Raw genomic sequence first — 8,948 nt, forward strand, 5'->3', positions numbered from 1 at the left:
AATTAGATTTTCTGAGGTCATAAAAGTCCCATCATCCAGTTTTAGCAAAGATTTCCCTTTCTTAGGTCTTAAGCTTTCTTATAAATCTGTTATTTTCCATACAGGCAGCCAAAGTTACCCTGCTGACCTCACAGAAGAGATAGTGAAAACGGAAGAGGATCCTGCCAGTGACCAACTGGAGGGAGGAGAGGAGGATGCTGATATGAAGAGTGGTAAGCCAAGAATTGCTATGTAATACCATCCTTGCTATGTGCTGTGGAGCATTTCTAAATTTTCACATAGAGATTTTGGTTAGTGAGTGTAATCAGAGTAAAGGGAATCATTGCAGATATTGGAGGGGAGGATGAGATGTTCAGAACCAGCAAATGAGATCAGGATGGTCTGTTTATATCTTTTCATGTGCCATTACTCACCTGTCTATAAACAAATAACTTTAAAGACTTCTGTAGGGATATTTACCTATATTTTTGTTATTAATAGCTGTATAATTTACGTATATACTTTCATTTTTAACCAACAGATGATGGATTTGGAAATAAGAGAATGAGAGTATGTTATGGTCAGCAGAGGGAGGAATGGACACACAAGGACCCTTCAAGAGACAGCCCAGAAGGTATTAGTAGTATAAAACCACCTAGCATGAAAGAAAAGACCCCAAAAGGAAAGAGTTCAAATGTATGTACTGAGCAAAAGAGAAATTCCATCAACTGCCCAAATCTCAGACAAAGTGAGAGAATCGGCAGGCAGAAACTTTGTCAGAGCACTACAAGTAAGGAAATGTTCACTGGGAAGTCAAACTTCAGTCAGGTACTTGAACTGAGAAAACATGACTTAATCAGTATTAGCAAGATACAAATGCATCAAATGAACTCCAAGGCAGCAAAGCTATTTAAATGTTCTGAGTATTATAAAAGCTTCGATCAAGAAAGTAATATTATACCTTATGAAAAAATCAGCACAGGAGAAAAACCATATAAATGTTCTGAATGTGGAAAATTCTTCAAAAATATAAGTAACTTCAACACTCATAAAAGAATTCACACGGGAGAAAAACCATATCTATGTTCTGAATGTGGAAAATTCTTCAAAAATATAAGTAACTTCAACACTCATAAAAGAATCCACACTGGAAAAAAACAATTTACATGTTCTGAATGTGATAAAAGCTTCAATCGAAAAGGTAATCTCCAAAATCATGAAAGAATCCACACAGGAGAGAAACCATATAAATGTTCTGAATGTGGAAAATCGTTCAATAGTACAAATAGTCTCGTAATTCATAAAAGAATCCATTCTGGAGAAAAAACGTATAAATATTCTGAATGTGGAAAATCTTTCATTGATAAAAGTAGCCTCATAATTCATAAAAGAATCCACTCTGGAGAAAAACCATATACATGTTCTGAATGTGGAAAATCCTTCAACAGTTCAAGTAGCTTCATAACTCATAAAAGAATCCACACGGGAGAAAAACCATATACATGTTCTGAATGTGGAAAATCCTTCAACAGTTCAAGTAGCTTCATAACTCATAAAAGAATCCACACGGGAGAAAAACCATATACATGTTCTGAATGTGGAAAATCCTTCAACAGTTCAAGTAGCTTCATAACTCATAAAAGAATCCACACGGGAGAAAAACCATATACATGTTCTGAATGTGGAAAATCCTTCAACAGTTCAAGTAGCTTCATAACTCATAAAAGAATCCACACGGGAGAAAAACCATATAAATGTTCTGAATGTGGAAAATCTTTTAATAATACAAGTAGATTCAACACTCATAAACGAATCCACACTGGAGAAAAACCATATACATGTTCTGAATGTGGAAAATCTTTCAATATTGGAAGCAGCCTCATAACTCACAAAAGAATCCACACAGGAGAAAAACCATATAAATGTTCTGAATGTGGAAAATCCTTCAACAGATCAAGTAGCTTCATAACTCATAAAAGAATCCACACGGGAGAAAAACCATATACATGTTCTGAATGTGGAAAATCCTTCAACAGTTTAAGTAGCTTCATAACTCATAAAAGAATCCACACGGGAGAAAAACCATATACATGTTCTGAATGTGGAAAATCTTTCAATAATGGAAGCAGCCTCATAACTCATAAAAGAATGCACACGGGAGAAAAACCATATAAATGTTCTGAATGTGGAAAATCTTTTATTAATACAAGTAGATTCAACACTCATAAACGAATCCACACTGGAGAAAAACCATATACATGTTCTGAATGTGGAAAATCTTTCAATATTAGAAGCAGCCTCATAACTCACAAAAGAATCCACACAGGAGAAAAACCATATAAATGTTCTGAATGTGGAAAATCCTTCAACAGATCAAGTAGCTTCATAACTCATAAAAGAATCCACACGGGAGAAAAACCATATAAATGTTCTGAATGTGGAAAATCCTTCAAAAATATAAGTAACTTCAACACTCATAAAAGAATCCACACTGGAGAAAAACCATATACATGTTCTGAATGTGGAAAATCCTTCAGCAGTTCAAGTAGCTTAATAACTCATAAAAGAATCCACACGGGAGAAAAACCATATACATGTTTTGAATGTGGAAAATCCTTCAACAGTTCAAGTAGCTTCATAACTCATAAAAGAATCCACACGGGAGAAAAACCATATACATGTTCTGAATGTGGAAAATCTTTCAATAATGGAAGCAGCCTCATAACTCATAAAAGAATCCACACAGGAGAAAAACCATATAAATGTTCTGAATGTGGAAAATCTTTCAATAATGGAAGCAGCCTCATAACTCATAAAAGAATCCACACGGGAGAAAAACCATATAAATGTTCTGAATGTGGAAAATCCTTCAACAGATCAAGTAGCTTCATAACTCATAAAAGAATCCACACGGGAGAAAAACCATATACATGTTCTGAATGTGGAAAATCTTTCAATAATGGAAGCAGCCTATTAACTCATAAAAGAACCCACACAGGAGAAAAACCATATGATTGTTCTTAATGTGGTAAAAGTTTCAATTGAAAAGATCATCTTGAAGACCATGAAAGAATCCACTCCTGAGAAAAACCATATAAATGTTTTGAATGTGGTAAAAGTTTCCAATACTAAATATAAACTCGGAACTCATGAAAGAATCCCCATGGGAGAAAAACCATATTAAGGTTCATAATGTAATAAATCCTTCAGTAATATAGTTAGACTCATAGTGGCTGATTCTATAAATGGACATCCCGATTGTAGGTGGTGGTAGGCGTCCTACCACTGTCCAACAGCCAATCAGGACATACATTTTTTTAAACAAAACCCCCGAGGCAGGAAGCCTAAATTGTAGGCATTTGTCGCAATTGAGGAAGACACGTCAGGACACTTATTTTTGTCCAAGGCTGAGCATGGGTGTGGTGCGGTGAATCAGCCTTGTCAGAGGCAGCTGACTGAAGAGTCCTCCTTCTTTCCTCGGCCTTCTGCCATAAGCTATTGGGCCCCTCCTGCCTCTGTGAATGTCTTTGGTTATCTTGCCTTTGGCTGCTCCTGGACCGGGGCAGTGGTGCCTTCCCTTGCTGTCCTGATTACAGAAGTTGTCCTTCTGTGGAAACCAAGCTTCCTTAATGACAGATTTCAAATCCGTTATTTTTCTTTTCTTTTTCTTACATGTTTTTGCTATTCTATTACTTACTGTATTTTTGGGACCACAAGACGCACCGGACCATAAGAAGCACCCACCTGAGAGGAGGAAAAACCAAGAAAAAAAAATTAGGTTCAAAATTTTTTTCTTCCTCTACACATAGGTGCACCTGGTGGTCTGTTGCGTCTGGTGCTGGGAAGCCCACAGCCTGAAGCCCCCCAGTACCTTTTTAAAATAGCAGTGGTCCAGCGCGGTCTCCTGCTGGACGGCTGCCTTTCTCTGCAGAGTGATGCAGAAGCACGACTTTTGCACTTCCTGCCTGGTCTTACACCACTCTGTGATTGGCTGGGACCAGGCAGGAAGCGCAAAGGTTGCACTCCTGCGTCTCTCTGCAAAGAGGCAGCCGTCCAGCATGAGACCACACTGGACCACCACCACTTAAAAAAGTTAAGGGGGGTGCACACAGTGTATTCAGTCCATAAGATGCACCCCCTTTTCGGGGGTGGAAAAAGTGCATCTTATAGTTCAAAAAATACAGTATTTATTGATTAATTTGTCTGGTTTATGTGAAGATTTTATTAATATTTTATTTATTCATTTTTCCCTATGCTCTGATTCTCCTTCTGCTCTTATTCTCTTCTCTTTCCTTTAATTTGAACTCAATATTGTCTGCTCTTTTTTGTACAAAGTTCTCATCATTACTTCCAGGCATCTTAGCACAGATTGTGATCCTTATCTGGGACAAATAGGGAGATTTTGTGTGCCGTACTTCCTCATGGTTTAACCAATTTTAATGTTAATCATTTTTCCTTGTTTATTCTTTTGTGCACTGCCATGAACCGAAAGGCATATGTGCGGTATATAAATAAAGAATTATGTTATGCTATGTTTCACCTGGAAATGACCTTGGGTGAACTTCAGCAGGTCTAGGTGTCTCCCTAGGGACATAACAGATGCCTGAAATGAAGGCCAACAAAATGCTGGCCTACATTTCAAATAGACGCGACCGCTGCGCTGAACGCAGCAAGGGAATCCTTCTACCACAATCAGATCAGTGGCTGCGGCAAGGAACCTCCCAGTAGGAGGAGTTCTTTAGGACGGATGCCCATTGCCTCCTGGTGGGACCCCTGAACTCCTTCCAAAGTAGCCAAGCAATAGGGATGCTAACTCCCTCCTGCCCCCCAAACTCTTCCCAAAATACATTGGAAGGAAGGATGCCCACTCCCACAACTGGCAACACCACCCCTCTAGATCCTCCCCAAATCCCCACAAAGAAGGGAACTCAAATCGCAGACTTAATAGAGGAACAAACACTGGACTTCCTAGTGGTACTAGAATTATGGCTCACAGACAACAGTGGGGGTTTCATAAGTGAAGTATGCCTACCAGACCATATCATGCTCCAAAATAAGAACATAAGAAACGCCTTCACCGGATCAGATCGAGGTCCATCTAGTCCGGTACTCTGCACACGCGGCGGCCCATTTAGGTACTCCTTTTTGGAGACCCGACTTTACCGTATCCCTCAATATGATATGCAAGAAGGTGTGCATCCAACTTGCGCTTGAATCCCAGTACAGTAGTCTCTGCCACAATCTCCTCCGGGAGTGCATTCCAAGCACCCACCACTCGCTGTGTGAAACAGAACTTCCTGGCATTTGTCCTGAACCTGCTGCCACTCTGTTTCAGGCTATGACCTCTTGTCCGTGTCACATCTGAAAATGTTAGCAATGCTGCTTCTTGGTCTATTTTATCAAATCCTTTTAATATTTTAAAAGTCTCTATCAAATCCACTCTCAGTCTTCTCTTCTCGAGGGTAAACAGTCCCAGTTTCCTGAGTCGTTCTTTGTAGCTCAAATGCTCCATTCTTTTGACAAGTTTCGTGGCTCGCCTCTGCACTTTCTCCAACAGAGTTATATCCCTCTTGAGGTATGGAGACCAGTGTTGGACACAATATTCTAAGTGCGGTCTGACCATTGTTCTATAAAGTGGCATTATGACATCTTCCGATCTACTCGTGATCCCCTTCTTAATTATGCCTAACATCCTGTTTGCTTTCTTCGCCGCCGCCGCACATTGTACCGATGGCTTTAGGGTACTGTCAATCAGTACCCCCAAATCCCTTTCCTGTTCGCATTTTGCTAATGTCACCCCCAACATCTTATACTCGTGATCTTTGTTTTTCTTTCCTAGGTGCATCACCTTGCATTTGATTATGTTAAAGTTCATCTGCGACTTTGTTGTCCACGTTTCCAGCTGGTTCAGATCTTTCTGGAGGTCCTCGCAGTCCCTTTGAGAGCCAACCGCCCGACATAGTTTTGTATCATCTGCAAACTTTATTATATTGCATGTTGTTTCCTCTTCTAGGTCGTTTATAAAAAATATTGAACAAGATAGGCCCAAGAACCGAGCCCCGAATAGTGAGGGGGGAGTAGCAGTATTTATTTATTTATTTAAAAATGTATATACTGCATATTAACTATGCAGTTTACAAATTCCATACAAATCAAACAATAAAAACAGATAACAACAAGTGTAACACTGGAAGGCAGAAATAGACAGATTTTTTACCAGATTCTTATACTTCATCCTCCCTACCGTGTATTACAAAATTCCAGGAAAGTATGAACAGACAATAGCAGGTCAAGTTTTGACAAGATTAAAGTAGGAACACAATAATCACATGAATTTTATCTTAAAATTTCAAAAAAGCATTAACAATCGCAAGGAGACATTAACAAATAGTTGCATTTCTAACAATTTTCTTGAAATTAATCGCAGAATACCAGGCAGGGCATTCCAGAGTTTAGCACCTGCTACAGACATCATTGTTGCCCAAATCCTAACATGCGTAATTGACATCTTACCCTATAGACTCAATTTTATACTATTTTCTGATCTCAGATATTTTCTAGGTTGATAGATTTCAAAGGACTCCTGTAATACCTTTGGAGAAACATGATAACAAATCTGACGTATGGTTGAGAGAATCTTATGTTCAAATGATTTTTATTATTTCAACAATAGCAAGTAAAGACAAGCAGTAGCATCAGTCAAGAAATAACATATCCAACAATACAAAACATCTCCCCACCTTCCCCCCCATCCCTCCCCACCCCATGAGTCCATGGCCATTCCAATAGCTGAGAGTGGAAGTAAAACCTCAAGATTCAAAAGTCTACTGCGAGCACGAGGTGTAAGGTCCTGCCAGAAGCGCTCCCAGACCTGACAAAATTTACGACCCGGACCAAGAGCCAGGTCTCCCACCAGTCGTCTCTCCAGCATTGCATGAATTATCATCAGGGATCTCCATTGTGCATAAGACGGGGGATCACGAGAGAGCCAGTTAGTGAGGATAGCTTTTTTTCCCATCAAAAGGACTCTGGTTATAAATGCTGACATGCCCCTGGGTTTGGGCGTGGCTATATTGTAAAATCCAAACAACGCTCTCGGTTGCGGTAGCCAGCGCCTCCCCCAAAGCGATGTAGTATATAGGCCAAGGGTCTCCAAAACTGTTGGATTGTGGGGCAGGCCCAAAACATGTAACCCAAAGAAGCGTGAGCTTGGTTGCATTTCGGGCAAGAATGAGATGCTGTAATCCCCATCCGGGCTGCTCGTATCGGTGGAATGTAAAGTCTCAGGACCATTTTCAGTTGCATTTCCCAGTGAGTGATATTGGATGAAACCTTTTGGATGTTCTTCAGGACCCGTTGCTACTGCCGAGCCGTTAACTAACAATGTAAGTCCTCAGCCCACGCTATCGCTAATATATCCAGATTCGTACTTGGTTGGCAATCCCGGATCCCCACAATATGAAATCGTAGAGGAATCCTCTGTTGGGCTGAGAGGCTAAAGAGCTCCGAAAGTGCCTCCCTGTTGTCCTCAGTAAGGGAAGTCGCTGGTAGAGACTGAACATAATGACGAATTTGATAATATGCAAAAAGATCATTAGACTGTAAATCAAAAGTTTGTTGTAACTCTGCAAAGGTTGCCAGGCTCCCCTCCTCTGAGAACAGGTGAAAAAGATATTGAAGTCCCTGTGTACTCCACCTAGGAAAGTTGGCATTTTGCAAGCCCGGCTGAAAAGCTCCATTGCCCTGTATAGGTAAATATAAAGACACCCCAGAAGACAATTTAGCAGTTTTACAGACCCACTTCCATGTTCGCCTGGCCGGCGTGAATATTGGGTAGTGGGACACCAAAGGACGCAACCTCGGATCCGCCACATGTAAGAAGCTCACATGGTACGGAGCCAGCAAAGATAGCTCCAGTGGTGTAGCAGAAAAATCAGAGGTCCCTCTAAACCAATCATTAATATGTCTCATCTGACAAGCCATAGCATACCAACGTACATTTAATAAACCATAGCCTCCCTATCCCTAGGCAGACACATCCGTAGCAATGGCATACGTGGTCGTTTACCTCCCCAGAGGAAACATTGTAAGTCTTTCGTTAAGCATATGCTATGGGCAAGGGACAATAACAGAGGCAGGACCTAAAACCGATATAACCATTTGGGAAAGAGCACCATGTTAAAAAGGGCTACCCTGCCCGCCACCGATAAGGGAAAAGTGGACCAATTCTGTAGGTGTAAGGTGTCTTGAAGCAGTGGGGTGATATTACTGTTGTACAGGGTCTTAAGGTCTCGAGGAATCTGAACCCCCAAATAGCGGATAGAGGTCAGAGCCCACATAAAGGGGAAGGGACCTCTCCATGTCTGTTGCAGTGACATAGGGCTAGCTAGGGCCATAGATTTCTGGTAGTTCAATGTAAATCCCGAATAAAATTTAAATTCGTCAAGCGCTTGCAATAAATGCCTAATAGAGTGAGGGGGGTCAGTATGTAAAAACAAAGGCCAACACTTTGAGTGAGTGGTTCCCGAAGTCCACTCCCACAGGGTTCGAGGTATAACAAAAATAGAGGGGTGACAGGGGACAGCCCTGTCGAGTTCCTCTCTCAATAGATATTGGGTCAGTGATAATGTCATTGACGAGTAGTCTTGCTGTGGGGGTCGAGTATAAAGTGCGTATTGCTGTGGCGTACCAACCTGATATTCCCATACAATTTAACACTTCAAAGAGGTACGTCCAATTGACCTGGTCGAATGCCTGGGCAGCATCCAAACTGAGTAGAAGCATAGGAGTGTGTTGGAATTGCGTATGCGCTAAGGCTAACAACGCTTTACGCACTGCTTGTCTACCCTTCACAAATCCCACCTGTGAAGATGCAATAATGTCGGGTAGAAGGGTCGCTAGTCTATCAACTAATATTTTAGAGAGAATTTTAATGTCCACATTTAACAAGGAAATTGGGCGATAGGACT

At 40.9% G+C, this 8,948-nt stretch overlaps 1 pseudogene; it reads left to right on the forward strand.

Moving 5' to 3' along the window:
• LOC117367665 overlaps window positions 1-3,842 on the forward strand; it is a 52,855-nt pseudogene extending 49,013 nt beyond the window's left edge.
• Window positions 3,843-8,948: the final 5,106 nt, after the last annotated feature.

This window comes from Geotrypetes seraphini, chromosome 10 (genome assembly GCF_902459505.1).
Source record: "Geotrypetes seraphini chromosome 10, aGeoSer1.1, whole genome shotgun sequence".
NCBI lineage: Eukaryota > Metazoa > Chordata > Amphibia > Gymnophiona > Dermophiidae > Geotrypetes > Geotrypetes seraphini.